Below are 21,266 nucleotides of genomic sequence, written 5' to 3'. Positions count from 1 at the left end.
TTTTTCCTCACTTCCCCTCTCCCAGACAGCCAATTTTTTTTTGCACTGGAAATCATTCCAAAACAGGTCAAAGAGATCACACACTACTGCACTATGACTTAAAAAAATAAGGAAATGTTCATTGCTTTGTTAACATGTTATTGCCAGAAATACATTTCCACTACAGCATTAACTCAAGAATTATCAAAATTGTTTTCTTCTTGTCCTGATGCTCAGGTACAGAGTGGTTTAGCTGGCCAGTAGCTAACTCCTTTTAATGAAAGCTGCAGTGGCTCCCTACCAACGTGTCATTCCAGACCTGCAGCAACACTGCACGACTAGAAAGTATTCCAGAAGTTTTGTGTTTTAGGCCACAAGGAATCTAACCATGCAAAAGTAATCCCTCACCTGCGGTTTTAAAGACAGTGGCATTTCAGACAAAATGAGTAAATATAAGGCTGACTGATGACTGCTGGAACTTACACAGTCTGGGGAGCACAGGTGAGCTCAGGTGATGTTTGGGTGTAAGGATGGACTGAGGAGGTGCACAGGACAGTCAGAAATTACTTGAGACCATGAGAGGGTACAGGCTCTTGCCATGTGTTCCAGGCAAAGCCATAGAGTGATTTTCAGCTAGAAACTCCTCCCAAGATCAGTCTACCAGCATTTGTAGTTGCCCTTCCCCAGATTCAATGCACCCTCTATTCTTTCCACTGCAGGAAATAAATGAAATTTACCCCTGTGCCAGCATATGAAAGGATGTGTATTTTCTTTCACAAGTACTGAAGCCTTGGGAAGGAAGGCTGGATATTCAGGATCCTGGAAGCAGTCCAGAAGGAGGACATCTCCAGAGGCTAATGCAATTATGGCTCCATTTTGGCTGGCTGTGCAAGGAGAAGGGATCATCTAACTCCCAGGAATACCAGGCAAAGGTTACAGTCCTAAGTCTGTACAACACCGGGGCAAGTCAGACACTGATTTTGTCAGCCAGTGAATTTGTGTAGGAATAGTTAAAACAGAGGGGTAGTCCTGACACTGATGAATCTGCAGTCAGGGTGAGGGCTGGGAGTTCAAACACACAGTGTCAGGCTCTGGCACAGACACCAGCTGCATGGGGACATACCTCTGCATTTCTGCAGAGCAGCTTGCTGAATCAAAGCTGAGCTAGTTTATTTCATGGATTATACATGTATTTAATTAAATTTCTAGATAAATATTTGTAGCAATAAGTTTTTGAAGTATTGCAAAGTTACATTGTATTAAACATTTATTGCAATCTTATGAAATATTCCTTGTGTTAAATATTTACTGTTATTTTCAAGATATTGGAGTAGAGCTTATTATAAACACAGCACAAATGCAAAACCATCTTTCTCAGAGCAATATACTTCCCGAGTTGCTTTTAGACTTATTTCCTGATGGATATTTGCCATTAATGTGCTATGACTTTTCCTTTATGAAAAAGGCCCTAGCTCAAGCTAAGAGAAACTTGTAATTTAAAAGATAGTTTCCAAAGTGCTCAGCATTCTCACAATAATAACAGTTTGTCCTTTTCCTTACTGCAGCTACTTATTAAATATTTATATTGAGGTTTATTTTGTAAACAAAGAAACTGAATTAGGCTAACATAGGAAGAGCCCATGATGTGTTTTAATATCTATATTTGTTTTATGACTATTTGTTGTGGCCATTTATGCAATTGATTCAAAGGATGGTGTTAAATAATAAGTAACATTCTTTAAACCATATGAAAGTATTTTTATTTGCTAAAGATCAATTAAAAAAAATAAAAACTAGGATTACATATTGTGGAGAATATCCAGTCTCTATTTTATATGCAGTAAAAGTAGTGAAACTACTAGTAAGTGTTTTGTTTTCTTGAAGACAGTATGATTATCACAGTGTCCTTTGGAATTTGACCTAAAAACCTCCACACGTTATCCTTGAGAAAGCAAAAGGCTTTTGGTCTGACATTTTTTATGATATTTTCATCCTGATCAATAATTGAACAGTCCAGCCAACTTGAAGGTGCTATATGTAGGACAAACACTCACATTTATTTAGTTCATTATGTTTCTGAGGTTATCTTGGGATTTCTAGAAAGTTTGCTTCCTATAAACTCTCCTGCTGCTTGCAGCTGCAGAAAACAGTGTGCTCTGGCCAGGGACCTGGGCTGGAGGGGGATGTTAGGGAAGAGTATTCACCTGACCAGACTTATAGCCCTGGGACTGGTGCACATCACTTTCTTTGGCATCTTTAGCACAGCAGGGTCTTACCTTGACTGCGGCAACTGCTCTGCATCCCTCTGACATCAGTGTTAACACAGCCAGCACTTCACAGGGCCTTATAAAATGTCTGGCCATTCATAATCCACAGAGCACTTAGAAGGTGTCTTGCTGCCAGTTTTCTCAGTCATCCCTTCAGTGCAGGTCAAAAGGTTGGGGTTTTTTTCCCTGATTATCTGAGGAATCTGACACTAAAAAGGCAAAGGAAATAAAAAAATCAACCAAGAAATGCAATAAGGACAAACTGAGGAACTGAAGCATTTCTTATTCTTCAGATAAGGTCGGTAAAGATTATCAATGCACCAACTGTTATCAGAGAAAAGGTGCTTGTATTTTCCTGTCTAGTTAAAGCTGTCAGAGCTCAGGACATAATGCACATTCCTCAAGCTCAGTTATCAACACAACTCAGATAGGCTTGTATATTTTTATATTCCTACTTTAGCATCATAGTGGTCTGTTGCTGTACATTCTTTAGATTTTACACACATCTATTGGAAGTGTCAAACATTAGTTTAATGTTCTTAGATCTGTGTTTCTTCTCTTTTCAATCTGCTGCTTAGTGAAGTATCAAAACAACTGCAGTTACATGTTTCTCCAAAGCTGACTTGAAAGAGGAAAATTAAATTTTAAAGATGAACTAAACCTGGGATGAAATCAATTGCTCCAGAATTAGCATACACCATTTCTCAAGGTCTGAGATAAAGACAGTCCTTGTGTACAATGTATGTTACCTGTATGCCTACAAAACTCTTACATAAATGCTTTCAAAAACAAGAACGTTTTTATTCAGTGAGTAGTAAGAGATGTGAAATGTTTCTTTTTGGGAAGTCAGAATAATGTTTGCCTGAAAATCCTGCAGTCTTGAAGCAGTGTCAAAGTTGTTACATGTCTCTTGGCACAAAATTCAAGTAATTTAAAGGGGTATTTCAGTGAATGTTCTCAGAATCATTGTGTGCCATATTTATGCACATTCAACTACATGTGTAGTTTCTAATTAATTCATAATTAATTATCCCTTGTTGTAAAATGGTGTTTGAATTCCCCAAGTACTTGTTGATGGCAGTTGGTTCATCTTGCTCAGTGTTGTCTTTTATGCCATTTTGGTGAATTCCACTAAACTCAATGAGCATCCATTTTTATAGAAATCAATCACAAGGGCTTCATGCACCATCCAGTGAGAGAGCATCATAATCTTCTAAAATAAGAATAATTGGTTGGTTTTATGGTGTTTTATGTGTTTTTGATCCCCAGTTAATCTTTGGGAAGACCCAAAGTCCTACTTCTACCTTCAAGCACTCTTTTGCTTCTGTCCCAGTTTGCCAAAGAAATGCTTGTGCTTTTAAAAGAACCTTTAGACTAAACCAGAAATCTGTCCACCAGGAGTTAGCAGACATCACTTGCTCTGTATGAAACATGAAGACAGAGGATATTCCTCAGCTGAATGAATGCTACAGAAAAATAGAAACAAGATCATAGGCATTGTGGAGGTGAGGAACAGCACACTGGCAAGCTGCTGAATTTTTATTTGCACAATGTTTTATAGACAAAATTAAAATAAGAATCATTCATTTCCATTGACTATCAAACAAGATTTTTTTAGCAAGCTGTAATCTTTAGTAATTCAAAAGTGGTCATTGCTTCCGAAGTAAAGCCAGTTTTATTATGGAAAAAAGTGCCAGCTTAGTTCTTGAATGTACCTCTCAGATTTCAATAAAATCATTTTGTTAAAAAAAGTATCCTTCCTGATCCCACAGACTTCATTCACCTAGGAGTGAAACAAGCCTTATCATGTTGAATTAGTCAGTTAGTTTCAAGATGTGATCTGGAAAAAAAAAAAAAACATTGCTAAAACTAACATGATCTGGACTATAAACAAGGAATTCTGATCCTGCTCTAAGCTCAAAACTCTCTAGGAACATTTGAAAAAAACCATTTAATCTTAGGCTTGAAACTAGTCTCTGTCCACTGACTAAGGACTTCTGGGTAATTCCTTTGTGTTTTAAAGTTCAATAACAGCCTCATTGACTGGCCTGGCATGTTAGGAGCAGTATCAGTGGTTTGCTTTAGTTACACTTTATTCTCATCATCTTCACATGAAACAGCCCAGGACCACCCAAAAACACTTCAACGTGTATCATGCATGAATGTTAAAGCAACCCATGGTATAAATTGAAATATCAACCTGTGATCCCAATCTTTATGCATGAATTCCATTGACTAACAAGTTTAGGGTTGCTTTAGTATTTTGTTATCCATGTAAAACCACAAAGTTCCCACGTGTCCTCATTATTTGCCTATTAGAAAAAAACTACATAATTACTGAAATAAAAATATCATACTACATATTTCCATCAAAATCTAATTCATTAGGTAAAAAATAAGCAATGTGTTGGTGAGGTTCTTGCCTTGCAGAGCACACAGTTCAGATCCTTTCCAGTCCCAAGGATACACACTCAGCCTACCAGAGAACCAAAGGCATAGCAGGAGCTTGGATATTTCTATAATTGTTACAGCAGATGTCACAGCTGAGATGGCCACGATACACAGAGCATCATCATATCATTTCAGAAAGCTTCAACACATACAGGGTAACATCATATCAGGGTAACAACATTCAGAAGGCTGCAAGCATCTGCTCATCTTGCTCTTTAGCCCAGCCTTTTATCCCCTCATGTTGATGCACGGCACCTGTGTGCCCTCTGTTCCCTTGGTGGTTGCTCAGTGCACCTGGGCACTCCATGGCTCATTGCTGTCAGTGCTGCTCACCTGCTCCTCACAGCTGTGCCCACTGGGGATGAGGCTCCCACAGCCCCACTCCCAGTTAACAAAAACTGTGTGCCTACATATAGTTAGAGACAAACTTGAGAAAACAGTCCAGAAACCCTGGACACTGATGTACAGGTAACTGACTCCATTTGGAGTGACAGAATCCTGGGGGACTTGGGACCTAGAAAAAGATATATAAGCACCAAACATCACACTAACTTGTCTTTATGACGAGTCTAAGTCCTCGAACTTTTGACTACAAAAGTCTGAATTAATGGATTTATACCATCAAATTTTTAACTTTTAAGTTTTTGTCTTGATGCATGAAAAGATAGACTTTTTGGTAGTTCTGCTTTCTTGGATGCATTGGCACAATTGCTAAGGTCAATTATGAATCTTCTGTTTAATCCCTGGACAAGGATCTTTCCACCATGAACAGAGAAGTTTCTCAACAGAGAGAAGATACAGCCCCTTCTCAGGCAGTCCATTATCCAGATGTAGGAAATAATGTAGCATGTTAAATAAAATAAAAATGCTGTAAATTGTCTTCAAACTGATTCCTGAAATATATTCAAAGATAAAAGGGGTCATACTTTGTCCTGCTGTATTCAGAACATATCAACGATGAATGGGATGGCAGGATTTATGCAGATAAGTATTTTTACATATATTTGTTTTAAACTTTACATGCTTAGTTCTCCTTCTAGCTCATTCTACAGTGAATTGCAGAAGGAAAAGTCAACTGCAGTGATAAATTGCATAACATACAATGAAGAGTATTCACTCCAAAAATGCTAATAGTGAAACCACCATGTTCCAAACACTTCTGTAACTAAGCCTCAAGGAAACAGCTCTTACTGAACAATGTTGTTATTCAGCATCAGACTCAGCATCAGAAGCATTGGCAGTCAGGCTGTTCCTGCAGTGCTGATGTGCTGATAAAGTCATTCTTGCTTTTGGCTGGGCCAGGGCCCTAAAATAACATCACTGGCACTCAGAGGTAAACTCATGACTGTGAAGGTAAAAGATAACACTGTACCTACTATATCACAATTTTCAACACAAGTCACTTTATGTACTCAAAGTTCAGCTTCCCCATAGAGGAGCCAACAGGCAGAGCACTGCTCTGGATTCACTTATTGCTTCCCAGTAGGTCCCAAAGAAGTATGACACGCTTCTATTGTCTTTCTCCTTAGTCATGAATCCTGACTCTTTCCTGCAAAAGCACGAGGAAATAATGTACTGCCAGGTAGCTTTGCCTGATCCTAACAATGCTTTAGGAATAAATTTGTCCATCCACTCTAGACAACATAGACTACTGGCAGTCTTACAATGGCCTGAGATATGAAAAAATTAATCACGAGAAACACAGCTAACAGTGAAATTACATTAGCTTGAACAATGTTTTACATAATCCTCAACTGCCTGATCTGACATATTAAGCTTGTTTTAGCCTCCAATTTTCAGAAAATACCAGATGTAGCCTTTTTCCCCAAACTAATTGCTGGTGTCTCTTTTGTGATCCATCAAAATTCACCTTGCATGTGTCAGTTTAGATCTAGGATACCAGTACCAGCGTGAAAACTGTGGTGCTCCTTTTCTGAAAATAAGTATAATAAGGCATAGAAAAGAAAACTTCACAGTTTAAGAGAACTCATTAATACAGAAAAATAATGCAGTTCAGTTGTCCTGGTATTTTCCCATAAAGTCCTTGATCTGATGGTAATGAGATACTAAGGACTGCTTAGTTCAGAGTACCAGAGCTGGCTAAGAAATATAATGCTGTCTAGAGTCTTTCCAGAAGCTGACTGGGCAACCAACCCCTCAAAATACTTAGAAGAAAGATAACTGCTGGCAACACTTCCCAAGTTTTCTTTCTTAACTGTATAATGTCTAAAAGAAATATGTGTCATACATATAGAAATAAAATCAGAAACAGAAAATAAAGGTGAAGAATGATATAAAGAATTTCCTAAAACTTTCTGTCAAGCTGCTTTACTCTGATTTTCCTGTAGTACTCAGTCTGTGGTTCTGCATCTTGAAATATGGCTCTTTTCAGAACACGAATTTAAAATTATAATTGTAATTAAAATACATTATCTCAGTAAAATGAGATTTCTTATGTTTTGCATGCATTGTGTCCTGAAATAACCAGTAAACTAAAAACAAAATTCTCTGCACTCTCTGCCCAGAAAAATGTTTTCTGTTAGCATAGCTCTGGAGAGATAACTGTGCACTTGACTGAGCATTTAATATCAGGAAAGTTTTCAAAGTTTTCTTTTACAGAGAAAAGATTGCTCAGAAAGTTTCATCATTGCAAAGATGCATAACTACATGAATTACTTGCCAGCAACAAAAAAGGGGGAAATGTTGGGTGAAATTGAATGAGACAGAGCAATAGAGGGGGAAAAGGAAGATGCTGGAAGATAAACAAGTGTTAAAAAAAGTCTGCTTGCCTCACACAGGGCTTCAGAGCCAACCCCTGCAATACTGGCAGCAGCATAACAAAATCCTGCACATGAACAAGTGTGGAGGAAAGATTGCACCCTACACTGGAGCCCAGGCTCAGCCAGAGCTATCCACCTTGATTCCAAACTTCTTAACATTCAAAAGAATGATAAAATATCATCTTGGACATATCAAAGAAACAAAATTATATTCTCAGCCGAGTTTAGGGAGCTGTGTATAGAAATGGGTAGAGAAGGCAGAGACTATTTTCTGGCTGGCACAGGCTGGGATTTTGGGGCTGCTGCAGATGGTTCCTGGGCTGCTGCTGGGTGCAGAGCACACACATTACTCCTCCACGGAGCCCTTGATGCTGCCCCAGGAGCCCTGTGAGCACCTCGGTGCCTGTGTTTCCCATAAAGGCAGAAAACACAGCAAAGCAGGTGCTGGGAGATGAGTTGATGCTCCATATCTCAGCATTGCTTTTAATAAAAGCAGACAAGGCAGGGGAAGAAGGGGGGCAGGCTGTGAAGGGAAAATCACACAGCTAATTGAGGAGAAGATTTTCTTTTAATGCTAAACAACCTTGAAGAAACACGATGCCAGTTTAGCTGATGATAACACTAAATGCTGGTTAAGGGGAGGGAAAATAGTTGTAAATACAAAGTGAGAGCAATGAAGTTCGGGGCAACTTGAGTAGATCAGGAGCACACAGTTTTAAGCAACTGCAGTTCCAAGATAAAAGCAGCAATGTAGTGAGACAAGAAAAGAAATTCAAAATTGTCCTCTGTTGCAAATCACTAAGCATGAAAAGGCCCTTAGCCTGTTCATGAATAAGTCTTCTTCATGCCTTCCACATGGAGCTTGGTGGCAGAAAAACCTCATCTAGCATAAGCTGAACAAAAGATGCTCACAAAAACAGATTCAGGGGAGTAAGTCCAATTCTATAAAAATGAGTGTAGATTCATTTGAAGTGAAATAAGAAATACCAGAGAGAACATAATTTCTCTTATGACGAACAGTAGAAATAACAAGGCTGTTAAGGGGAAAGTAAATAATGGAGTACAAAAATGATAAGCTTAAGGGAGGTGGGAAAAGCTACTTATGTATCCCAAAATATATAAATGTTTCTATATAAGCACAAAGCAGACCTTCAGACCTCAAGTGACATTTTTGATAATTACAAAAGACATGTTGCATTTGATGGATAAAAGTGAAATATAAGAATATAAATTTAATCATTTGTCCAGCTCCCTGAAATTTATCAGTGCATAAATTGAAATACTGTACCTAACATAAATTAATGTGACACTAAAATATTACACATATTAATATTTTGCTATGAGGGGTAAGCAAATCTACAGTTTCACTGAAATGGATTGTTTTCCATTAGCTTTACTTTTTCTTAGCAAATGAATAAAGGCAGTAGAAAACTGCAAGCTCAGACACATTAAGACTTTATTAACCACACAATTACTTATGGTATTTGTGAAGAAACGAGAAGAGACATCCATAGAAAATGCCAAATAACCTTAAATTATTCCAACACTTACCTATATAGTCCATCTCTCTCCAACACCACATTTAGTTAGATTTATACCTGCAGTACAGTAATACCAAAAGCTTTTAATTTCATTGTGTTGCATAAAATTAGTTGCAGTGCTTTTCATCATCTCATATTATGAATGATGGAAGGGGACAGACACAGTATTTAAAATGCTGACTGAATAAACCCCATGAGTTATTACACTCACATATTGCAGGCAGAAAAGAAAAGTAGGGCTAAGACTGAGAGACCTTATTCTGACTTAATTTTAGGGACTGTAATGCAACATGTCTTATTTGCAGCTGTACAGAAAAGCAAGATATATATCTTGGCATCTGACACACTGGTCAAATCCCTAGAGATGAGCAAAGGGATTTTTTGGAATGAGATTATCAACATATTTAATGTCCTGAATCTGTATGCATCATAAGAATAAACTTTAGCATTTCAGGGATTATTTAAAACATCTGGTCTCTCCTTTGGTTTGCAGAGTCCAGTTTGCCTTCCAGCTGCTGATCACAAGCACCCGGACAGACGTGGGAGCTCCAAAGCCCCGTGCCCAGGGCAGTGCTGCCCATGCTGGGCTGCCTGGGGGGACATGGACAGAGCCAATCTTGGCTAACCAAACATCGCAAGAGACATGAAAGACAGTGGGGGCTGGGGTGGAGGAGGAAAGTGCTCCAAAATAGCTCTTTCTGTAAAATATATGGAGTTCCCACTGATTCAGAATTAACACATTTAACTGTCTTTTTCCTATGGAATTTTAATTATTATGCTTTTACAAGCTCTTGTGACTCATAAGTAACATTACTACCTATAGACCATATCATACTACTAAGTCAAGTTCCTAGGATGTTCCACATTAAGTCATTAAAAATAAATGCAGCTGCTCTTGCTGCTTGATACAACTCAGCAAGTATCCTTCTTGTGTGTGGGAACAAACTACTATCAGATTGAGATTTCAGAATTACAAAATAAAGAATTTATATATATAAAATAAATAAATAAAAATATGTTTATATATATATATATTCTTTTTCTCATCACTAGTGAGGGGGGAAAAGAAAACCAATAAGGTTTTGAATCCAAAATTTTTAGGTTTAATCATAATATTCATGCAGGATGCCATAGATTCTGTTCATTAGACACTGGGAAAGGGCTGGTGAATCCAAGAATCATTAGACTTAGCGATAATATCCTAGAAGTAACCCTTCAAAAATTATTCTAATAGTAAAAGCAGAAATAAAACCAGCAGCCCTGTTTGCTTCATCCCAATCTACCAAAAAAATCACCAATCTGTCTCAAGAATGTGAATATATAATCTGTCAAGATACAAAAGATCATGTCCAAATTACTGGTTTTGATTAATTTGCTTCTGCAGCAAGAAATCTACAGCTTGTATACATTGACCGAGTCCCACAGGTCATTCATATTTATAATTCTTTTTTCTTAAGTAATGTCTCATGTACCATCATGCACAAGTGATAAACGGCACTTGTCAAACACCCAATTGGCAATTCGCTTTTTGACTTTAAGGGTCAAAGTCTGCAAGCACCTGGAGTTAAATTCCTCAGAAAACTCCACCAGCCCTCTATTCCATCTTCAGTTACATTGGTGTAATTCAGACAAGGAGAAATCTAAATCTCTTCTGAGCTGTATGAAAATGATACTACTGTGAAACTCCCACGTGCACCAAACTCTGTTTAACAATCCGTGCTCTATTTCGGGGATTCATGGTGGGAAAAGTAATAGGGAGGGTGTCATCAGTTCTGAAGGTAATTTAAAAGTTATATTCCATAGATGAAGACCTGGCAACAGTATAATGCAGATCCTTATGCTGAATCTTTAAAAAAAGAAAAATGCCAAATCTGGCATAAGCTGCATGTTGGTGGAAGGTTGTCACTAACCTCATTATAAAGGCCGATACCTGCAAAGCCTGAACTTTCCTTGATCAAGGAAACTATGGAGCTTAAATTGTGACCTTTAGGGGCATTTTTCTTGTAAAGGTCACTGTTTTGTGACAACACTGCAAAATCGATTGGTTCATCTGGTCCCTTGAAATGCATTACAACTAATGTCACATGGGCCAGGGCAGGACACCTTTGTCAAATATTTTTAAAGTCCCACTGTTTTCTAGGAACCGTAGTTGATGAAGTGTGAAAGAACCAGCTCCCTCAATTCTGCCTGATTTCTCATTAACTTATTTCTTTGGCTGATTGGCAACTGCCCAGTTCAGCAGTGGTTGTGTTATCATGCAAAGTCAAAACCTATGGGCTGAGCTTGCCAAGAAAGGTTTGAATAAGGAGGTGGGAGAATGGGTAGAAAGGGCCTTTGTTCTACACCAAAATTAAATTAAACAGCATTGTCCCCCGAAAGTAAATTTTTCTCCTCATGCCTTTCTCATAGAAACCTTCAATATTTGTGAAACACATCTTGGAACACAGGCCTTTCATGAGATGATTCGTTTTCTAAATTCAAAAACAATTTTTTGTCTTTGTTTCTTCATTTTCTAATATTATTTCTAGCAGTAATTCAACATGACAGATTGGATATGTAAACTGAAAGGGAATTACAGATTTTCTCTCTCTTGAAAAGATGTAAAACAAGTATTTCACGTAAAGAGTAACACTCATGGGGGCATAAATAACAGTTCTGTGAAGATGCACAGACAATATATTCAGGGAAGTTGCTGTGTTACTAAGAAACCTCTTCATTAAAGGGACACATTTGTTTGGATTAGACTCTGCCAGTTGAACACAAAGTCTTCTTCCTGAGAAATCCCCTTCATTTCCTGACATTTGTAAAGTACTATAAAATGCTAATTGGTCTCATCAGCAAACAATTAACATTCTGTTCAGTTTTATTCTCAATGCAAAAATTATAATAGGAAATAAAATGTCATACAGCAAAGGGCTAGCTGAAGACTATCCCCAAGATAATCATACCTTCTTTTAGAGGTTCAGTTTACCTGCATACGACCAGGTAAACTATCCTTCCAGATATCCACAGCCTTAGCAGCCAAAACCAATAAACATTCCTGCTTCTGACAAGTAGACTCTGGCCAGCGGAGTCTGCTGTTGAAAGAAACAAAAATTATTATTCTAATAAAAAATCTGTCTTTGATTAGTTTTCTTTAACCTCTGTGTTCCTATCATTTCTTGCTAACCCACAGAGAGGCGTCAGCTGATCACCAATTTGCTTCTTTGCCCCAAACTTTGCTTTCTCTTGCATTAATAAGCCAGGCCTATCCTTTCCTCTCTCCACCACCAAACCTTGGAAAGAGAAGCCTGTCTGCTCTACTGTGTTTTAGTACAAGATGCCTTTCATAGCTCTGCTAGGCTAAATACTGCAAAGTTCAAGCACAACATGGTATTTGAATTAAACTAACATGTAAAAACATTTCTGGATAAAAAATACTTTACTGCCACCAATTTAAAACCATAAACATACTTTGAATCCAATTCAATATATTTCTTATTTGTCCCTGATTCTCTCTTGTTATTATTATTAGAAGGCATAAATTTCCAGCAAGGCTTGTGCTTGACAAGGCTCCATTATTTGCACATGACAAGGTTTATCAAAAACAGTTGGATTTTTATGAGGAGTCTTTTATGTTTCCTTCATAAAATATAAATAAATGAAAAGGATTAGATGGAGGAAGCAGAATATAATTCATCACCAATGTGAAGCAGAAGGAGCGGGCTGCAGATGGATGAACTGAAGAACAACATGGTGACTGGAAATCCTTCTCTCTCAGATGTCGGGGAGCAAAGAGCATAATAAAGGAACACTGACTTTTCTTGCCATTTCAAGGTGTCCCTAAAAGTACAAATTCTTCTTGAAATGCGAACCCACATAAAACAGTAGTAGAGTGGGTCACTTTTTTGGCTGATTTTTTTTCATAGTTACAGAATAAATTAAAAGACCAGAAACTTAAAATTAAACTTGCTCCTTGTAGTCAAAGAACAATTAGGAGAAAAAAAACCTTTTAAGGTGGCAGTGTCTTACACTGTTCACCATTACCATCATGTCAGTCAGAAAAAAATCCATTAAATTGCCTTGTATTCCCATAAAAACTGGTGGTGGGGATAACAGCCCACATTTTCTACCCAACCAAACCTAAAAAGTCATCCTTCAATCCCAAAGCAAGCCCATGGGCTTACTTCTGCTTACCACATGTGCTGTGCCACATGAAGAAACTCCAGGAACCGGGTTGTTCTCTTACACAAGGTAATGGCATATACAAATTAGGCACATGGTAATTGTGTTTATTTGGAAAGAATTTACAGAGCAAACCACAGAAGTCTGATAAGCAAAGTGGTCACAAGCGTCAAGTATTCAGTGGCTCCAAAATCTATCTTTTCAAGTCCAGTCCCTTCTCTCTAGCACAACTAAATTTCTGTTTCTCTTGAAACTGTAAAATTTGGGTGTTTACTTTTTGTCCAATTCAGAATGAAAATATTTTTGTATGTGATAAAAATGCTAATGTTTGGTTTCAGTAAGGTGAACACAAAAGCCAAAACACACACAAAATATATCAATATAGCAAAATGTCAAGATACCTTATTATCAAAAATGAGTAAAAATATATTTGTAACCATCTATTTATGCACATTTTCCTGCTGAATTTCATCAAAGACATTATATTCTCATGGATCATTTCTCTTTTGGTGAAACTTCAGTGAAAAATTCTCAAAATGGCACAGTTGAAAGTGGGCATTTCCAAGAACTTTCCTGAAATAAAAGCTGATGGTCATCATAGTTATTTAGGGTGGAAAGCATGCAGTTCTTAGATGCAAGTGCTACGCAAATTCCTTTGCAGATGAATTATGAAAATACTATCTTACATTAAACCATTGTGGGGTTTGATATATTTTTTCCAAAACAAGTAAAAAGACCCTCCCCTAAGCTGATCTCTTTCTGCCCCATAACCTTACCTATAAAAACTTCTCAGTTTTATCTATATGAGGTGTGTCTTTCTTCCCACACCTACACAGGACTCTGCCTGTCAGTACTAAATCTGTTTGCAGCAACAAAGGAGTCGAGGGAGAATATCCTTAGAGAAAAAGTGAATTATCTAGAATAACTACGAAAGCTTAAGTTAAAATAATGGCTTACAGAATGATGGGTACAAGATGGAAAGAGACTGTCTCAAGGAGATAAATTTTGCTAACAGTTTTTCCACAGCGAAAAGACATATATTATATTTAAACAACTTTCTGATTCAATTGTGTGAGAGCTGCAGTGGAAATCCAACAGAGAAACATTTTTGGACACTTTTACATCACATGCTCAAAGCAGAAGTTAAACCACAAGTGTTAATGTGCAAGTTAAAGAAAAACTTAAACATTTTATTGCTATATTTTTGAATTAGCTCAAAAAGAACTAATGTTTTCTTCTTTCCTTCATTTTAATATAGTCATTTTAGACCTGGATCCTACAAGTTTTGTACATGTGATTTTCCATACAAGCAAAGCTGAGATTGCATTAGGGTTTGCAGCGTCTGTGCCTTACATTGCAAGTTCTTCATGCACTTTTCCACCAGTGCTAAAGAGAGAAATAATTAATGGGACATGGGAGAGATTCAGGTGCCATTTAAGGTAAGCTCATTCCTAGGAATTTCTTTTGATGCAGGCTATGTAGCATTGCACTGCATTGACTAACTAAATCTCTGCATTAATCAAGTCTATCTTTTATTCATGTGTTTTCATTGTTGGAAATGAATTGTGACCTCCTGGTACCTCTCCCTCTACCAGGCCCTGTATTAAATGTGTTGGATATGCCCTGATTTAATCAAGTAGCACAAATCTGACTCAGATGATGATAGAATCTGACCAGATAGCCTTATTATTTGTTTTGGGCTGTCGACTAAATCTTTGGCACACCCTGTACTGGATTATAGCACAGATCAAAACAGGGTAAAAAAAATGGTGCTGTGAAATGACATTTCAATATATGAGAGAGCACCTACATCTGATCTGAAGACATGCTGGTTATAAACACATGGCAAAACCCAACTCTAGGCAGTATGGGAAGGCTTTCCTATATGCCATACACAAAGGCATCAGCACTACATTTATTCTTGTTTCTCCTTCTGATCATTCAAAACAACATGATGCTGCTACCATTTAGCCCCTCTTGTTTCTGGATGTAGAGCAATGATTTTTATGAAATCAAAATTAATGAACTCACAGATTATTGATATTTAAAGCAACACTCAATGAAGACATATTAGAGGCATAAATGGCTGCAATCTGTGACTCCTTTCCATTCAAATTAAGCAACTAATAAATTGAAAGTAGTCAGCAGACAGAGTCCAGCAAAAAATAATTGTTATTCTACAGGTGACTAGAGCTGTCCTTGTGACTCCTTAATAAAAGAGAGACCTCAGTCACCATCTCTAGTTTCAGCCTCTGCTGACATTCTGTATGTCAAGAAAGTGCCATATGTGATGTCTCTGGAACATCTGGGATCCCTGGGGTAGGGAGTGAAATGCAGAAGTGTCAGGGGAGAGCTGATTTATGCACTTACTCTATCCCCTGCATTAGACATTAACAGATTGTGCCCACTCCTCTCCTTGTACCAGAGACAAATACCAACCACTGAACCACCAAAAGAGTGAACAGAGGAGTAAAGTTAAACCAGAGCAAGCTCAAGGCTCCTCTGTGCTCTGCACTGAGATTTGTCACAGCAAGAAGGTGTTAGGTAAAAAGACAGATGTTATAGCATGGGCAGAGCATGTTTGAAACACAGTGGAACGGAGGAAAGGTCAGGCAGAATTAAGTGGACAAAAGAAGGACAAAGGGACAAACGACAACTACTTCTGTCACCAAAAAGGACTAGAAGGGATCAGTTCTGAGGAGCTACAGTTAAACCAGCTGTTTTTTTAATGTTTGAATTCAGCTGAAGTTGTTTTCCAGAGCCAGCTCACGTTGCACAAGGTGAGCATTACAATTCCAGGACACGGAGGACAGGGGCTGATCCAGTTTGTGCAAGTTCCCTTAGCCATAGGGACTCATTGCCTAACAGGACCTACCAGATGCACAGGAAGCAGGTTGCAGGTGCTACACACCGTCATCACCTATTGCAGAAAACGCCTGCTATCTCTGACTAACACAGTTCATGTGCAACTACTGGGCCATGTCCCCTCCTGTGCCCATCCTGACACACTGGCGAGAAGGTCACCTAACAACAAGCAGGACTTAGAGCAGGAAATCTGAAAGCTTCATAAAAGTGATTGCCCTGTGAGCTGAGTTCCTCATGCCTCAGTCTGCCACAAGAGCACAGGAAGAATCTGGAACGACTCCTGTGCATTTCTTCTGAATCCTCATCACATCAATGGCTTTATTACACACCAGGATGAGCCACCTCCGAGACTGCCTCCCTGTTTGTGGCTGTGATTTGTCACTGCTTTCATTCCTAATAACAGGTTCACAAATTCAATCAAGGAATACTGAAAAATATCTCATACCATCTGTTTAGAAGGCATATTTCACACCCTAGGGCTGATTCAAGAGCTAGTAAAGAGGTGACAGCTTTAGTCTAGCTCTTAAGATCTTCCTGTATGGCTTTAATGGTAACTAAAAGCAGCCTTTAGCTCCAAAATTTTACCACAGTCTGAAACGCAGAGGTGATAGTCACATATAAGGGCTCAAATTCTTCCCACTAATCACTATCAGTTCATTCCTTGCAGTCTGTTATTTAAAGGGGATTCCTTATCAACTGCTGCATTGTCATGGTCAGGATGGGAATCCTACACACTCTAAATCAAATCCATTTGTATGTACTGAAAAGGAAATGCATCTGAAAACATTACTAATTATTATTATTATTATTATCATATCATCCTGCTTGCTGAGAAACATAGAATAACATATTCCATTACTTAGAAATACCAAACCATTAAACCCAAAGAAATAAGTAAGAATGAGGAGCTCATTTAAAAAAAAATCCGTAAGATAATTGGTCAGAACATCGCTATTTTCTGTCTAGAAAAATTGCTTTTCCTCTCTAAGAACTGATTAACATTTTGCAAATTCTGTACAGAGCTGTATTTGGTCTGTGGACACATTTCCATGACCTGAAAGTGTGTTTTTAAATAAATAAACTGTGGTTATTTTCATGAACAGTCTGCTAAAATGGGAGCATTTGCCAGAATAACAAGAAAATATTTGATTTAGGACAGCGATTGTTCACCTTGGAAACAGAGTTGTGTGCTAAAGACATCCAGTCATGGCAAAGTCATCTGTCCCAACAAGACAGCTTGCTTTTTATATTGGTCCTACTCTAAATGTGCCAAAGGCACTTCTGAACAAGCCAACCAGAGTCCAAGAAGCTCTGTTCTACTGAGAGCCATGGCAATGCTCAGCTTCAAATGAGGGCAGATTTGATTTATTGATGTTCTGTCTGCCAGACAGAAGCTGTACAAGAGATAACCAACATACCAAGCTTTGTAAAATGTTCTTCTTAAAAGCAAGTTTCCAGGAGGGAAGTAAAAAAAGAAAAAAATGCCCTATAATAATCGTGTTCAATTAAATATTCATCCAGGTAACACTTTGCAGTCTACTGAACAGCTGTTCCACAGTGACTCGGAAAGCTGCCATTGCAATTTGCCCACTCCTAAAAACCCTCTTCTACACAGGCAAACTTAAGGGGAATTGCAATTGCTTCAGAGTATGTTCTAGTTTGGTTTGGAATTTGACAGTTAAACATCATCACTGTAAGCCTGTTGAACAGAGTGCTGCTTTTTTTCTGAAACTCGAATCAGGACAACCCCAAAATAAAGTTACAGCAATCTGACCGCAGCAGTATCGCCCTGCTGTTCGTTTACACAACTTTGCATGGGCTTGCTTGGAAGGCTGTGTTCACATATCAAGCCTGGAGACTTGGCTTAAGAAGACACATAAATAAATGGCATGTGGCCCCCCAACTTTTGGCTGGAGGGAAACCATCAAGTGCTTTGAAGTTTCTTTTAAAATGTAGAAAGCGGTACCTGATTCAAAGTGCAAATATGCAGATTAGAATTCCTCAGGTATTAAGCTCTTCTGGCTCACAAATTGTTTGTGTTTGAATGCAGTCTAAAGGAAAGGAAAATAAAAAGAGCTGTACCATAACACTTTTTATGACACAATTTTGGAAACCTTTCAAAATTCCTGGGTTTTTCACCTCACAAGGAGTCCTTTTAGCATATGTTGGAAGCTGTTTTTTGATATCAGTAGATTTTATGCTAATCTTCTGCAAAGAACAAACTATGTAGTCATAATTTTTACAATAATTTTAATTACCTGTCAAATTATTTTGTGTTTCACCTAGGGCAGATGTAAGGGTATTTTTACCTCACTTTTGGTGCTGTTCACAAATTTTGGTTGCCACCATTTAAGAAATGTTAATGATGCTACTGATACTCAGACACCAAGCTTGTGTAAATTATTACAGCTCAGTTGATTTCTGCACTGCTACTGATTTACAGTTACTGAGGACCTTAAGAACCTGGCATTGCAATTTATTAATCTTGGCTATAGCTTTTATTCCATACATTCAGCTGTTTAGAAGTACTGGCAGGGTCAAGTGAAAATGCAGGTTCATGAAGTGAATGTCAGTCAATAAGAAAAAAACAACTTCTCACATGCATTTGCATTCATGGCTTCATAATTCTAACCATGATTTTTTGCTGCGGCTTTGGGGCCATTTTCTATTTTTAATATGAACACACACAAAAAGGTAAACCTCAGTTTAAATCCTTCAAGTCCGCAACAAAAGAATGAACAGGGCATTACACATGGCTTCAACTGCAAGCTCCAAACTCTCTGGTTTTGATTTGCACACAACTACACTTGGAGTATCAGACCAACCTGTAATTTTAGTATAAAATCATCATACAACAAGCTCACAACTGAGGCAATATATTAAAAAATAGAGTAGATAAACCCTTTGGAGGAATGTAAATGCCACTGTATTTTAGCAAAAGTCCATTCAGTTTCATCCTCACTTCTAGTTTCATCCTCATTCCTAGTTTCATCCTGGTTCCTGGTTTCACCCTGTGTGACTCATCCAAAGGTGTGGGGTTATCCTCATGCAGGACATCTGTGCCACATGTGTTGGGTCATGATTCCAGTCCCCATGTCAAAGCCCACTGCACTGACCAGAGTGACCACAGCCTCTGTTCCCTGTGTCTGCTGATCTCACATGAAAGGAGAGCTCTCCAGGGCAGGGCCACTAAGCCTTCCTAAATGAGTCTGAGTTTTAATGGCAGGTCTGGGCCACCTGCATGACACAATTACCTATGAGAAAATTCCTCTTGATTTGCTCTTCAGTAGGAAGTAGAAGAGCAAGACAGAACTCTGCTAAGCAAAACAGTGAGTCATCTGAAAAAACAAGCAGACATATAAAGACTGTTGGCTAATAATTCTGCATGAGACCCAGACTTTCCTGAAATGGTCATCTGAAAACATCATAAGATAAATCAGTATAGCCTAAAGAATATTAGCTCTTCTGGGATCAAAAACAAATCAGAGATTTTACCATCAGGGGAAAAGTTTAAAACAATTCCCCTGAAATATTCATAAGAAAGGGTCAAACTATGAAATGGCAATGATGACTTCCATTTTACATCAGGATAGACTCAAAATTATTGTGAATTTACTGTCTCACTCTCATCAAATAATAAAAGAGTTCAACCAGAAAAGAAATAAGCCATTGAACATGAGGTGTTGCAAAGTCATTGATTTGAGTCTGGCAGAAGAAGGATTTGAATATAGGAACCTGACAAGTAAGACAAATGTTTTACTTGAGAGGTTAAGGAGGAATAGTGTAGAAGCACACTCACAAATTTATTTCTGGAGAAAAGAAAGCAGAGTTTTGATGAAAATATTTGAACAAAAGTTTTGTCATTAAATAAACATTTTCTAAGAGACACCCATCCAACCCTTAAGCCCCACATACTTCTGCAGTTTTCATTATTCTTGAGAAATGTCCAACTGACTCTAGTTCTGAAACACCAGAGCACACAAGTGCAGCCCTTTTCAGTGAATTACTTTCTGCCAGCCTGAAAGCTGTCAGTGCTCCTGTGTGAAAACACCTATTGCTGAAGGGCTAAGACCAGACAAAGAAATTGAGTCTTTGAGTCTTCTAGTTTGAAGCCTTTTATTTGTATGACTGTCACAAGATCTTTCCTACCCTATAAATATGGAGGAGATCATCAAAGATTGTAGGATGATTCAGGTAGGGAGGAGCCAGTCACTGGTGCTGCCCTGGACATGGACAGTGGGTCTGTAAGGCTTCTGCCTCCCCTCCTGCCTCAGCAGAATGTCATTGCATTATTGGCTTGTGTCAGAAAAGGCAGTTAAGGTAGAATTCACTTTTATCATCACAATTAGCTTTTCTAAAGCATATTCAAAGTTCTATTTAGTGTTTTAAGTCCACAGATGAAAGCTGGAGGAATCAATTATTTCTCATGCCCTTTTTGTTGATTTCAATTGCTTTATCCCCAGCTTAAGAATAATAGCCTGCAGTAGGCTGTAGTAATATAAAATGTATTGGTTCCCCTAGTGCAAGGATATTTAAAAAAAAAAAAAAAAAAAAAAAAAAAAAAGAGCAGTAACACCAAGAAGAATGTGCTCAGCAAAGAAACAATGACCCTGGGTGAATGTGTTGGTGTTTTTAAGCAGGGTCTGACATAACCTGGTGCCAAAGATACACACAGTATGTTGTGACTGGGACTTCATAGCACAACTCCAAGATCAATGGAAGCAATTACCCCTTTTTCTGAAGGCATCAGAAAACCTGGAGAATAAAACATTTTTAATGTAAGCAAATGGGTTATGGAAAGGATCAGACAAATATCAGATGGATCCCTAAAATATTTTTTTCAAGAGAATTATCAGTATTAGTTCAGAATTATACTAAAAGAAGCTTAAAAGCTGAACAGTAATAAACTTCACTCTTTAGAATTAGATCATTTCAAGGGGACCTTGGTTAGAAAAGTGTAAAGGGCTTGAAAAACTTTCACAACTTTTAGAATCTGGGAACATAATTTTGTGAGAGATGCCCTGTATCTCCCTCTGCAACAAGCCCAGCTGGCTGCGTACTTTGGCATCAACTCTGCATCTTTTAAACACACTATTGTACCTAACAGGTATTTGGACATTTGTTGCTATCCCTAACCAGGATACATTATGAATTTGGAATATGCATTTTAAACCAGCTTCTTTATCCCCTCCCCCAGGGAAGGCACAAAGCTGCAATTT

General features: G+C 38.1%; 1 long non-coding RNA gene across 1 annotated transcript in view; it reads right to left on the bottom strand.

Annotated features, from left to right (window-relative positions):
* Nucleotides 1–18,110, bottom strand: part of LOC137479579 (uncharacterized) — a 34,531-nt gene extending 16,421 nt beyond the window's left edge. Inside the window, exons 1-3 of the long non-coding RNA XR_011002356.1 lie at nucleotides 18,014–18,110; nucleotides 11,990–12,095; nucleotides 2,256–2,455 (exon numbers count right to left, since the gene is read on the bottom strand). This is a non-coding gene — a long non-coding RNA (uncharacterized lncRNA). The remainder of the gene's footprint in view (nucleotides 1–2,255; nucleotides 2,456–11,989; nucleotides 12,096–18,013) is intronic.
* Between the last annotated feature and the right edge of the window lie 3,156 nt (nucleotides 18,111–21,266).

The sequence above is a fragment of the Anomalospiza imberbis genome, chromosome 10 (assembly GCF_031753505.1).
Source record: "Anomalospiza imberbis isolate Cuckoo-Finch-1a 21T00152 chromosome 10, ASM3175350v1, whole genome shotgun sequence".
NCBI classification, from domain to species: domain Eukaryota; kingdom Metazoa; phylum Chordata; class Aves; order Passeriformes; family Viduidae; genus Anomalospiza; species Anomalospiza imberbis.
The sequence above is the reverse complement of the archived record's forward strand: the minus strand, read 5'-3'. Positions and strand labels throughout refer to the sequence as shown.